The following is a 13,988-nucleotide window of genomic DNA, read 5'->3' on the forward strand; positions in this document are numbered from 1 at the left end:
TTTAATTTCAACAATTACATTAATTTTTAAAATACACTATCTTTGGGGAGCCTGGGTAGCTCAGTCGGTAAAGCTACTGACTTCAGCTCCCATCATGATCTTGCGGTTCATGAGTTCCAGCCCTGTGCTGACAGCTCACAGCCTGGAGCCTGCTTCAGAATCTGTGCCTCTCTCTCTCTCTGCCCCTCCCCCATTCATATTTTCTCTCTCTCTCTCTCTCTCTCTCTCTCTCTCTCAAATGCAGAACAATTTTAAAAATTAAAATAAAATACATTGTCTTAGATCAGGCTCCCTAGAAGCAGAACCTGAGATGAAGATTCTTGTGTAAGTGCCTTACTCAGTAAGGGAGCACTCTCAGGAAAAACCTGTACTTGAGACAAGCAGGGTAATGCAAAGGAAGATGCAGAATACAGGTGTGGTTTCTGCAGAAATTCAGCCCCAGCCTAAGCCCACAGGAGCTCTTGAATATGAAGGGTATCACAAATGTATTCCTGGCCTTTTGTACCCCACAAAGTTAGCTTTGACTATGTCTCCTCAACCTGATGTGAGGGCAGTTATGGGATAAAGGGGCAGCCGTCAGTAAAGGTGATTTTGGCAGAGTGCATCAGCTCCATCCCCAACCTTTTACTTTTTTTAGAGTAGCCTAATTGTTAATTTTTCAGGGATGCCTTCTCTAGTCACTCAGGAAATGAATTATCCCATTTCATTCTTTTTCCTCCTGATTTTGTTTCCTCTAGGTTATTTCGGAAATGGAAGCTCAGAAACTTTAAGTTATCAAGCAGAGAAAAGGATCAAAACCAGGGCTAGAATCTAAACCAGTCTGATCCTAAAGCTCATTTCTTAACCATGTTAAACCACGTCCTTTTGGTACATCTTAATGAAATAATTTAAATGTTACCTCTCCGGCTTTAAGGGTGTAATAGTCACTTGGATTTGGTCTACTGGATAGCAAACACACTCACCAAAGCTACCTACCCTCTGTCAAATAGAATCTGTATTTGCCGGTAGACTCAAAAGATTTATTCTGCAAACTTTCACTGAATACCTACTATGCGCTAGAAGCCACACTAGGCGTGTGTGCAAAGACGACCTAGACTCAGTTGGTGCCTTCAAAAAGCCAGTGTTAACTCGAGGAGGCAGATACGAGCGCAGGTGAAACTTTTTACAAGGCGTGAGCGCGGCTCCCCGGCCGAACCTAGAGGCTACCGACCAGCACCAAACCTGGGAATTTACCGGGGAGAAGAGATGGGTCTGGGGGTGCTCCGAACTCCTGTTCCCAAAGGTTTCCCCAAGGAAAGGGAACTCCGTTTTCCTCAGGGGAGATGTGGAAGTACTGGGAACTTTTTGGGGTATTCGTTTGAATGTGCAAGAGGGAAACAAAATGTGCCGCCGGGATTTCACTTCCCACTTTTCCGGCCGCAGGCTGGGCGAGAGAAAGTGCAGTTTTCCGGAGAGGGAGCTGTGATTGGCGGCGAGACTCCCGCCTCTGCGATCGCGGGGAGGGTGCCGGAGTAGCCCGGGGGCTCAAACCTCCGAGAGTGTAGGGGCGCCCGGACGCCGCAGACCCGGAGAGTCCAACTGCTCCGAGTCTGCGGGGGCAGACGCGGAGCTGGGCGGTGCCCGGCAGAAGGTGCGATCCGGACGGGCGCCGAGGCCGGGGAGCCTGGACAGCGAGACCTGTCGCCGGCGGGGTGCGGGCACGTGCCCGGTGCACCCTCAGGCCTGGGGGCCAGATTGGCCCCTCGCTGGGCCGCGGGGCGCGGCGGTGCTGGCGCCTGGCCTCAGGTGCGCTACGCCCCCCGGAGGATTTTCCGGTCCCGTGTGCAGAGGGACGGCCAGGAACTCGGGCTCAGTCTCCACCCCGAAGCGGGGCGGGTCCGCCCGGAATAAGACCCGCTGTCCGGCCCCGGCAAGGGTGTGTTCTGCGCGGCCTCAGAAGACGAGCGCTGCCCATTCTCGGCACTAGCGGTAAGGGGGCGCCAGGACGGGGGATCCTGGGCTCGGGGAAGGGGGCGCAGCAGCCTCGGGGAGCCTCGCGGGGACCGCCCTGGGCCGCGCCCAGGAGGGGGTGCCCGCCGTCGGCCTGCAGGCGGGGCTCGGCGGCCACGGGGTGGAGCTGGCGCCGCCGGGCCGGGGCTCGCTCGTGGTGGGCCAAGCGGAGGCAAACGCGGCCCACATCCACCGGTACCTTCCAGAAGGAGCAGTTTATACGGCTCAGAAAGTAGACCAGAGACCACAACAGTTATTCATTGTGCCAAGCACTGTGCTGGCTTTGGGAATTAACTAGAAAGGATTGAGTTAATACTCCCTGCAGCCGACTCCATCTCATACCTAAGTTTTCTTTTGAATTCTTTCTTTCCTCTTTTTAAGAAACTACTCCCTTTCCCTAGTTTCTTACCCTTTTCTTGTCGTGTATCTAATGCCCCCAGCATAATGTCTGGCTGGCACATGGGAATCAGTTGTTATTATGAGATACATGACTTGAGCCTGAGAGTGGCACGGTCTCACTCTTTTGTCTTGGCTTTGACTAGCGGGAGATTTGGGGCCCAAGAGGCTATTGCTTTTCAACAGTCTGCCCCACTTGAAGTGTTTCCCAGGTTGATGCAAGTCTGTGAGGTGTAACGAGTAACCCACACCTTTTGTGACAAGTGGCCATCTGCCCTCTCCCGCTGACCGTGGGAAGAATGGATAGGGTCCCCCCCTCCAAATTATCCATCCCACCTCCTCCTTACATTGCAAGTAACACGACTGATAGCCAAACCCTCGCTCTTTAGTTGCCAGGGAGTTGTCAGATGGCAGGCGAAAGAGCAAGCAGGAGAGGAAGAGAACAGGAACGAGAAAATGGGTACTCACAGCCACCCGAAATCTGCTTCCTTCCTTCCTTGCCAGAGCCCAGCGCTATCTGGCCAAGGCCAGATCCCTTACATTCAGCTCAGGCCAGATTTCTCTTGTTTTGGGGAAACATGCGCACACACACTCAAGCACATGACTATTAGATCTAGGGTGTCTATGACTTTCCCTCCCAAGTATTTGTACATTTGGCTAGGGATCGTTTTTCTCTGAAAGCAAGTTAGAGAGTAACATGCACAGTCAAGTCAAACCACACCAGCCCTCAGCATCTTGAAGAGTGAGCCTTCTGGTCATCCATAGACTCATATCCTTTGGCCCATTTCTTTGCTGATGTCTGGCCACTCATTTGTTTTCCCCATCTTGATCCTCTGCTTGTAGACTAAGCCTGCTCCTCTTAGGGGGAGGAGGGGGGATGGAGGTGAGTGTCAGGCACTGCCAGGGAATACTAGAAGCTTCAGAATAAATAAGGGGGGGGGCTCCTTGGGTGTCAACTTTACCCAGACATTTGAGGTTAAAATACTTTTTATGCTAAAACAATCATATATTTTGGAGTAGAATTCAGAATTTGTATACTTTTTAAATATAAAACAGGAAACTTTAAAAAAATTCTTCTGCTTGGGCTTTGGGCTGTGCTTTGGCCCAAAGCTAGCCCTTGAGGGTTTCTTTTCTTTTTTCTTTTTTTTTCTTGAGGGTTTATTTTCACTGCAGTTAGGGCTACAATGGCGGCAATTTGATAGGCACTGTGATGTCTTCCCTGGAGGGACTTTGAATAACAGTCATGCTTGGTTAATAATTTAATCTTCATTTCCACCTGAGGTAGGGTTAGTAACCTTGTGTTACAGATGAGGGGGGGGCGTGGAGACACGTATTAATAATGCCCCTACATTCTTGAGGGGCTTGGCCTGCGGATGAGAGAATAAACTCACTCATTGTGGCGTTGGGCAGAGCTGGGTTGGATGGTAAGTTCTGTTGAATTTAAGTTGTGGCCTTTGAAACCCCTAGGCTGGGTGGACTTGGAGACGGAGAGCTTTCTCAGCAGAGGTGTCTAGGCAGGGGCCTGGTAGCCCCTTTTGGATGGGGCTGTGAAGGGCAGTAGGTTAAACTAATATGACCTCTAAAGCCATATTTTTCACTTCAGGGTACCTCAGAATCCCTCGGGAAGCTTGCATAGCATAAGATTCTTGCCCCACTCCCCACAATTCTGATCCAGTGTAACAGGGTTGGGTCCAGGAAAATGCATATTTAACAGGTTCCTTGGATGATTGTGATTCAGGTGTTTCTTGGACCTTGTTTTGAGAAACTAAGCTTTGGAAACACTTAAATGAATGTGCATGCCTGATAAATTGAGTAAAGCATTAACAGAAACACAGGACTTCAGGGAACTTAGCCTGTCATTGTGCTGTAAACTCTAATAATGTGGTAAAAGCTGGAATTGTCCCCATTCTCAAGGACAGCTCTTTATTATACCTATTACATCAAATTCACCCCATAGTCTTCCAGTGCTTGACACCCCGAGACCAAATAAAGGGTCTAAACTAAAGGGGTTTTGTCTGCTTGTTTTTAAGCTTAATTGAAACTGAGATGGATTACTATATTGAGATTATTTTCCCTAATAATTTAGGATTTCTAAGGCCCGTTGCTTGTTTAAAAAAATTTTTGTTTAATGTTTATTTTTGAGACAGAGCACAAGTGGGGGAGGGGCAGAGAGAGAGGGAGACACAGAATCCCAAGTAGGCTCCAGGCTCTGAGCTGTCAGCACAGAGCCAGACGCGGGGCTTGAACTCACGGACTGTGAGATCTTGGCCTGAGTCGAAGTCGGACGCTCAACCGACTGAGCCACCCAGGCGCCCCCACCTTGCTTATTTTGAAATTAGGAGTGACATGTTAGTGTTCAGTGTTTGAATTGGACTAAGAGCTTTTGCTATGGGAACCTGAAGCACCACTTTGGAAGAATTCTTTTTAAATGTTCAAGATACTTGAGGTCAGTAAATTGCCATACTGCTTCTTGGTCTGTTTTGCTAGGCATAAGAACCCAAGTGTATGTTTGCACTAGAATGAACCATAACAGCAAGAGGGGAGAATTGCAGCTATAGGCCAGACTGTAAATTGCTTTGGAAACGCCTTCATCCACCCTACTTTCCCCTTCCCCTTTAAGACGTAGATATAACACAGCATAAGCAGGCTGACTTAGAGCAGGAGGCCCGGAGAGTGCCCTTTGTCAGGTCAGTAGAAAGACCTCCCTACCCAGTCACTGTGGATTCATTCCTGGGTTGATGCACCCACCTCACTCCTCCTAAGAGGTAACATTAAATTATTACCGGAAGCTAACATAGAAGGACTGGTTTGTGAGTGGGAACAAGTTCTCCTAATTTATGTGTAATTGAGTCATCTCCCCTGGAGGAAGTCCTTACTAGATACGAGCCTGTTGGTATAATCAGTCCTCAGCATCTTCCCTCTCCTCTCCAGGGGGCTCAGAAAGTTTCTGGGTCCTGCCTAGCTTTAACTTCTGCTATTGATGCTTTTTGGTGCTATACAAGAATCTCTTGACTCAGTAATTCTTATCCTTGTTAGTTAGGACCACTTTGAGAATCTGATTAAAGCCATGAAGTTCTCTTGAGAAAAAGAAACACATATTTGACATTGTTCATACAATTTCAAGGGGTTTATAGACATCTGTCTAAACTCAATCATGGATACATAGCAGTTATGTAGGTATACTGTTCAGAATTGCCCTAAAAGTTGTCAGTTTGTCAAAATTTAAAAAATGGTTTTGCCTTTGTTCTGGCAATTTGAATTCTGAATTTATCATAAAGGTATACTTGGATATGTATGTAGAGGCATGTGTATAAGGATATATATACTGCAGCCTTGTTTGTAGCAGCAAAAGAGTGGAAATGAGCTAAATATCTATCACCAAGGGGCTGGTTAAATTATGGAACATCCATTCAGTGCAATACCATGCAGCTATTAAAGAGTGATGCAGGTTGAGGGGCTCCTGGGTGGCTCAGTTGGTTAAGCATCCATCTCTTGATTTTGGCTCAGATCATGATCTCGCAGTTTGTGAGCTCGAGCCCTACATTGGCCTCTGCCCTAGCAGTGTGGAGCCTGCTTGGGGTTCTCTCTCTCTCTCTCTCTCTCTCTCTCTCTCTCTCTCTCTCTCCCCCCCCCCCTCTCCCCCTCTCCCACTCTCCCTCTCTCTCTCTTCCTCTCTCCCTCTCTCCCTCTCTCCCTCTCTCTCTCCCTCCCCCACTCTCTCTGCCCCTCCCCCCCTCTCTTTTTCTTTCTCTCTCTCTCTCTCTCTCTCTGCCCCTCTCCCTGCTTGTGCTCTCTCTCAAAAAAAAAAAAAAAGTGATGCAGGTTGATAGGAACAGATACAGATTGATATTGAAGATACATTTTTTAAAAAGCAAAATACAGGTGTGCATTGTATGCTGTTTCTTTTGTAAGAATGATGGAAGCTATTTGTAGTCTATATGCTTGTTAATGCATTAAATATTTCCAATAGTATGCACTATAACAGTGGTTGCTATAACTAGGTAGGGGGTAAAGTTCATCCAGATTTACCACTTTATACCTTTATATATTATTTGAATTTTTATCATATTTTTTAAAAATAGTTACAGCTATCATCTACCCATTTAACATTGTTTGTGAAGAGGGAGAATGAAGTAGAAATGAAAAGTAGGTGGGCCAGGTGACTTAGTTAGCTGAGCGTCTGACTCTTGGTTTTGGCTCAGGTTATGATCCCAGGGTCGTGGGATCAAGCCCTGCGTTAAGCTCTGTGCTGAGCATGAAACTTGCTTAAGGTTATCTCTCTCCTCTGCCCCTCTCTCCTCTCCCTTTGACCCTCTCCCCAGCTCGTGTGCTCTCTCTCTAAAAAAAAAAACGTATATTATCAAATTTTTCCAACCTCAAAATTAATACATGATCATATACTTTCTTATTTGTATACAAAGAGCTAGCATGCAATTATGCTTCATTTTCCAATGAGATGTAATAGCAATTGCTCATTCTTGTCATACATTTCAGTTTGATTAATTATTTATTTGATTTCACTCCAGCTAGTTCCAAAAGGAATGTAAGGTGCCTTGAACTGCATGGTGGAGAAAGCTCTGATTTAAATGGTCTGATCAGTTTCATGTGTGTTTAGCTGCAGAAGCAGAGAGAGGAGGTAGATGGAATATGTCCCAGCTTGTAGACTAGATAGACCAGCTTGCAGGGCCCTAGGTCGAAGTCCTAGCAGTGATATCAGACCTTGGCACTGAGGGGCCTGGCCTTGGCTCCAGAGCCTGGACCTTGTCTTCAGCCAGATGTGTCTTAGTCAATGAGGGCTCTCTGCCTCTGCCTGTCAGAGCCTCCGTGTCACAGATATTAATAGGTAATGTTCACCAGTGTTTCCTATGTGCCTGACCCTGTGCCAAACAACTGGCATGTAATTTATTAAATTTTCATCCATATTATGGGGGTGCTACCATTATTGCCCCATTCTATAAGTGAGGAAACTGAGGCACAAAGGGGTTGAGCAATTTGCTGGAGGCCACATACTAGCAAGCGGTAGAATCAAGATTTGAATATAGCAGTCTGATTCAATATTTTGTGCTCTATCACTCTTTTATACCATATCATGGATTAAGAATGGGGAATCAGCCTGAATAGGCAGGGCTGGGACATTAAGATGACTGTGGGGCTGGACCCTTTCAGAGGGGAAGAGGTAGAGCCTGTGTCCATACCACTTGTCCATGATGAACTTGATCCTAACCTTGTAAGTATCCAGGGGGTCCCATGTGATAGATGAGTGAGGAGTGTGACAGGCGCGGACCAAGGCAGTGTGCTGCTCTTGGTTTCATAGACCCATCCATGTGGTAGCAACACTTGGGGCAGCATTTAAAGGTAGGAGAGATAGGTCAGCACTTTGGGGAAGGGTCGTTAGATGCTAGGCAGGCTGTCGGCAGCCCCTGCCACATGGATAAAGTTTCACTTATTTATTATATAATGTGACAGGCACTAGAGATTCAAAGATACAACACACAGACTCCATCCTTAGGGAGATAAACAAGCAAATCAATAATTCAAAACTCCTAGGACTGCGTGATAAATGATTTGATACACTATGCACAGACTGCCGTGGAACAATAGAGGAGGTGTACCTAACTCCATCCATCGTGGGTGGTCAGAGAAGGCTTCCTGGAGGTGGGTAGGAGAAGAAAAGTTTATGTACAGGCTTGAGGATGACAAAGCAAGACCATTATTCACTGGAGGTGTGGCATATTGATCGGAGCTGGTCCCAGATGGAAGAGTGAGAGGGCGCTCAGAAATTAAGGTCATTCTGTAGGCCTGCGGGAGCCGGGACCAATCAGTGTTGGGGGACAGGTCCTAGAAGGTCCAGGGATTCCATAGTTAGAACTTCTGCCTGGATTGTAGATCCCTATTTTCTTTCACATCTGTTCTATTGCTTAGTACAGTTATCTTTTTATTTTTTATGTTTTAAATGTTTATTTTTGAGAGAGTATGCCAGCAGGGGAGGGGGAGGGGCACCGTGACAGGGAGAGGGAGAGGCAGAGAGAGGATGGGGACGGAGGATCTGAAGCAGGCTCTGTGCTGATAGCAGACTTAATCTGGGTGAGGGGCCTCTCCATGCTCCTGTCTCTCTGTGATTCTCCTGTCACAGGAATGGTCACACCTTATTGTGTCTAATTCTAGGCCTGGGCCGACCCCTCAGCTCTGAGCTCCTCTGAGGGCAAGAACTGTACAACCTCCATCTCCTGGCCTAGCATATAGTGTGTATTACTGTGTGTGCTGAGTGAGTGTATGATTTCCCATGGCCTGGAAATTTTAGTCCAGCTTCCAAGCTCACAAAACGAACCATTTGTGAAAATTCTTTCTCCGGCCTTTGTCTCCCACCACTCTCTCCATGGTCTAAAGCTCCAACCCCACCCTGAATGAAATATTTTCCAAAGCATAGCTGAAGCTTCATTTTTACTATTCTCTCTCTGCCTGCAAAACTCTTTTGTCATTGGAATCCTATCTGTCCTTGGAAGCGTAAGTCACATGAGAGCATTTGACTGGGGAGGGGGCAGGGTTGGGGTGGGGAGCTTTGTCTTCTCCCACCATGCAACTCTAATAAGTTACCACATGCCGCTTTGTCTTTGAATTGGCTATGTATCGGTTTATTTCTCATACATGCTCCTTGACAGCAAGATAGTGTCTCCTCTGTCTCTGTTTCTGTCACAATGCCTGGACGTGATGGGGCAAAATCAGTATTTATGTAAGGACTATGAGTGCCTGCATGCATGGTGAGTGGCAGTTTTGGAACTGGGGTCTCACACAAGGGACCACCTCTGTGAGAAGCAGGGCCTGGAACAGGATTTGAGGGGAGTAACCAGAGGTGCTTATTGTAACTAGATTCAATAAGGGCTTTGGGCCCCACCCAAGATTTACTGACTCAAGCTCTAGAATACAGCAGCTCCCAAATCTGTATTTCTAAACACTCCCCAGGTGATTTTTGTGCTCACTAAAATTAAAGAATTTTTTTCCTAGAGATCATGTTTGGTGCTTTACAGTGTGTATTATAATTAGGATCCTTTTGAAGCCATAGCTACAGATGCGGTGTCCCGACATCATCCAAGGCCAGAAGAAAGGAGGAAGGTGGCAGGCTAACTTTGTCTTTTTAGCCTGGGGGGGAAATCTTTCTCCAAGCCTCTTGGTAGGTTTGTTCTTATTTCTCATCGGTCAGAGTGGGTCACGCGGCCACTTGAAAACCGTTTGTTGCCGTTGGAATGGGGTTGCCTTAGACCAATCATTCTCTCTTTCCTGGTTTTCCAAGCCCAACCACTAAACCCATGCAAAGTTCTCTAATGAGGAAAGAAGGTATGATGGGGATTGACATTATTACCAATCCTCTCAGAAATCCTGCACAACAGTCACTACTATGTCAAAATTTTATGCCAGAATACAGTAGCCGTCTTAGGTGAGGTTAAATCTGGAGGGCAGAGCAGAGACTGGAATTTGGCCCTTGTTCTGGATTCCCAGCCTGCTATGTCCAGCACAGAATGAGCTCCATTACAGCCCCCGACAGCATGTGGGAAGAGAATTGAATTCAGAGTTTCACAGATATCATAAAATAACAGATCGGGTCTGCCAGGAGTAATACATGTTTGCAGTGAATGTTTTTGAGAACTCTACTATTTAATCTTGGTCGAATACATTTCCTGAGTCATATTTATGCAGATATTTGAAAAAAATGTTAATGTTGGGTGCCTGGGTGGCTCAGTCAGTTAAGTGTCTGACTTGGGCTCAGGTAATGATCTCATGGTTTGTGAGTTCTAGTCCCTGCATGGGGCTCTCTGCTGTTGGCACAGAGCCTGCTTCAGAGCCTCTGTCTCCCTCTCTGGCCCTCCCCCTGCTCATACGTGCTCTCTCTTTTTCTATCTCCCAGAAATAAGTAAGCATTTAAAAAATGTTACTTTATGACTTTTCCCTCATTGCTATAATTTTTCCTGTTTTTACCCCCATTCCCTTATGCTTGATGTATGATCATGAATGGAAATCTATACTTAGGAATGACCATGAAGCATTTTGAGGACCTTTCTGAGCATCAGTCGTTGGAATCTAGAATCATTACTGTAGGGCAATAGTTCTCAAGTTTGAGAATGCATCAGAATCACCTGGCAGGCTTCTTAAAAACCATATTGCTGGGCCCTGCCCTCAGAGTTGTAGATTCTGTAGGTGTTGTATTGAGTCCAAGAACATGCACTTTTAACAAGTTCCCAGCTTATGGTAACATTGGTCTGGAAACCACACTTTCATAAACGCTGAGTTATATGAACTTCTGTTAGATTGAAATACTGGTCTGGTATTTATTGGAAAGATAACATAATGAGATTTTAATTGTGCACGTGGAACATTCTATTCTTTCCAGGTTCTCTTGAGCTCCCTATTATAGCTGCCCTGGGGTCTCCCCACTGAGGCTGTGATTTGGACAGACTGGATTCCCCAGATTTTCTGTGGTTTGGTGAATCTGTGGGAGGCTTATTCCTTGGAAGTGAGAGGGTGGAGTGACACCCACATGCCCTCCCTCCAGGCCAGACATGGTTGTGAAATACTCGAGACACAGCAGTGGAATATGATATATCGGTTCCACATATGAGATACCTAGTAGCCAAATCCAGAAACAAGAAGTAGAATGATGGCTAACAGAGGCTGAGGTAAAGGAGAAATGGGGAGTTACTATTGAATAGGTACAGAATTTTTGTTTGGGATGATGGAGAAGTTCTGGAAATGGATAGCGGTGATGATTGCATGACATTGTGAATGTAATTAATACACTGAATTATACACTTAAAATTGGCTAAAATGGTAAGTGTTGTTATGTATATTTTACCACAATTTAAAAAAATATCTTGCTTTCGTTACTGTCTCCCAGTGGTCTGCTGGAAGGTCCTTGTATTAGTCTATTAGAAGTGATTGTTAAATTGTCAGGGGTTTGTGATCTGATGGTTAAATATAGTCACTATTTAAAATTCAATTATGTAAATTTAGGAGTAAATAAATTACATTAGGGGCGCCTGGGTGGCTAAGTCCGTTAAACATCTGACTTCGGCTCAGGTCATGATCTAGCCGTCTGTGAGTTTGAGCCCTGCGTCAGGCTCTGTGCTGACAGCTTGGAGCCTGCTTCAGAATCTGTGTCCCACCTCTCTCTCTGCCCCTCCCCTGCTCATGTTCTGTCTCGCTCCCAAAAATAAACAAATAAATGTTAAAAAAAAATTTTTAAAGTATCTCTTTCCCGGGGCGCCTGGGTGGGTCAGTCAGTTAAGCATCCAACTTCAGCTCAGGTCATGGTCTCACGGTTCATGAGTTCGAGCCTCACAACAGGCTTCCTGCCGTCAGCACAGAGCCTGCTTTGGATCCTCTGTCCACCCCTCTCACCTCTCTCTCCAATATAAAAAAATAAACATTTAAAAAAAATGAATAAAAGTATCTCTTTCCCATTGCTAGAACAATCACTTTATTTTATTTCTACTAGTTTTTCTTCCACCCTTTTCATGTTCCAATTGAGGGCACTCCTGCCCAGGATGTTAAAGTAACTCATTTACTATATGACTCATTTTGTTTCCCACCCACTCAACTTAGCCACAACCTCTTCTTTTCTATGCACCCCAAAGTACCCAAAGCCACGGCTGTTTGGAAAGGGCTAGAATTCAATTTAAGAAAGTTTCCCTGGAAGATCCCAAGTAGCTGGTGCGTTATGCCTACAAACATATTCCAATCCTGCCTCACCAGAAAGATATGGTAAGGCCAGCAGCTTGCTGATAAACTGAACAGGTGGGCCTCCAAAGAAAGAAAACCCTGATTTATGGCCATTTCTTTGGCATAAATGCCAACATAACTGATTTCAAGTTACCCATGTTACGTCACTGAATTTAGAACTGGAAATAGGTAGTAGTACACCATTATATTGTGTTTCCAGACAAAATAGATATAAGTAATCACAAGAACATATATGATAATAAAAGGTAGTAAAGTAATTAGAAAGTGATGTGATTTTAAATATAACTTATCTATAAATATTTATATTTTAATTTTATTTATTTATTTATGTTTATTTTTGAGAGAGAGAGACAGAGCATGAGTGGGGGAGGGACAGAGAGAGAGGGGGAGACACAGAATCTGAAGCAGGCTCCAGGTTCTGAGGTGTCAACCCAGAGCCCGATGCGGGGCTTGAACTCATGAACTGACTGACTCAGGCTCCAACCGACTGAGCCACCCAGGCACTCCAAGAGATACTTTTAAAGAAAGTTTTTATTATGGACGTTTTCCATCATACACCAGAGTGAGAGAATAGTAAAATGTATCTATTCATCACCAAGCTCAACAGTTACCAATCTTTCACCAAAAAAGAGACCTTCCAACTACTGAAGTAATAAGAGGGAGGAGTACAAAGGAAAAAAATGGCTAGATAGATTGAAAATTTGCTTCCAAATTTTGGCTGTACTGAATTAAAAGGATAATGTTAAATTGGTAAAATACTTAATAATACATTTAGATATAAAATATTAAATTTTATAACATAATAATTTCTATAAATGTTAGTAAAGAACTAAGATGCTAAAAATGGGTGAAAAATGCCAACAGATAATACACAAAGAGGGATATGAGTTGAAAAAAGAGAGAAAGATTCAGTGTTCCTATAACTAATCTAAAAAGCAAGTTAGGGGCACCTGGGTGGCTCAGTTGGTTAAGGGTCTGACTCTTGATCCCAGCTCAGGGTCTTGATCTCAGGGTTGTGAGTTCAAGCCCTGTGTTGGGCTCCATGCTGGGCATGGAGCCTACTTAACAACAACAAAAAAGCAGGTTAAACCAATAATAAGGTTTAATATTACACCCAAATATTATGTTATAAACACATAAATAAAGCAAGCAAGCATATGGCTGGCTGGGCTTTGGATACCCTTGTAAATTTGGAGGACAAGTGGAAATTTTCATAAATATCAGATATCATAAGAAATAGGTCAGGGGCGCCTGGGTGGCGCAGTCGGTTAAGCGTCCGACTTCAGCCAGGTCACGATCTCGCGGTCTGTGAGTTCGAGCCCCGCGTCAGGCTCTGGGCTGATGGCTCGGAGCCTGGAGCCTGTTTCCGATTCTGTGTCTCCCTTTCTCTCTGCCCCTCCCCCGTTCATGCTCTGTCTCTCTCTGTCCCAAAAATAAATTAAAAAAAAAAAAAAAAAAAAAAAAGAAATAGGTCAAAAGAAGATAATTATAAAGATTGTAGCCTTGTTTATATGTGTGTGTGTGTGTGTGCGTGTACTATTTTAATATATAAATATATAAAATATGCTTCAGGGGCACCTGGGTGGTTCGGTCAGTTAAGCGTCCAGCTCTTGGTTTCAGCTCAGGTCATGATCGAGCCCTGAGTCAGGCTCTGCACTGAGCACAGAACCTGCTTAGGATTTTCTCTCTCTCCCTCTCTCTCTTTCTCTGTGTGCCCCTCCCTTGCTATCACATGCTCTAAATAAATAAATAAATAAACAAACATATCTATATCTATAGATATAGATATACACTTCCCAGCATGAATTTGTGAGAAGGTTCTTCTCATTGGTCACCTTTCTCTGTATCCATTTTGCCACGACTGTGTCCAT

The 13,988-nt window shown here is 45.0% G+C and overlaps 1 protein-coding gene across 2 annotated transcripts in view; it reads left to right on the forward strand.

Moving 5' to 3' along the window:
* The first annotated feature begins 1,818 nt into the window (after positions 1–1,818).
* Positions 1,819–13,988, forward strand: part of ANXA4 (annexin A4) — a 61,501-nt gene continuing 49,331 nt past the window's right edge. The window contains exon 1 of one of the 2 annotated variants that reach the window (XM_047853451.1): positions 1,819–1,968. The gene's annotated coding sequence lies outside the window, so the exon portion shown is untranslated. The remainder of the gene's footprint in view (positions 1,969–13,988) is intronic. The other variant, XM_047853452.1, reaches the window with a different exon arrangement.

The sequence above is a fragment of the Prionailurus viverrinus genome, chromosome A3 (genome assembly GCF_022837055.1).
Source record: "Prionailurus viverrinus isolate Anna chromosome A3, UM_Priviv_1.0, whole genome shotgun sequence".
NCBI classification, from domain to species: domain Eukaryota; kingdom Metazoa; phylum Chordata; class Mammalia; order Carnivora; family Felidae; genus Prionailurus; species Prionailurus viverrinus.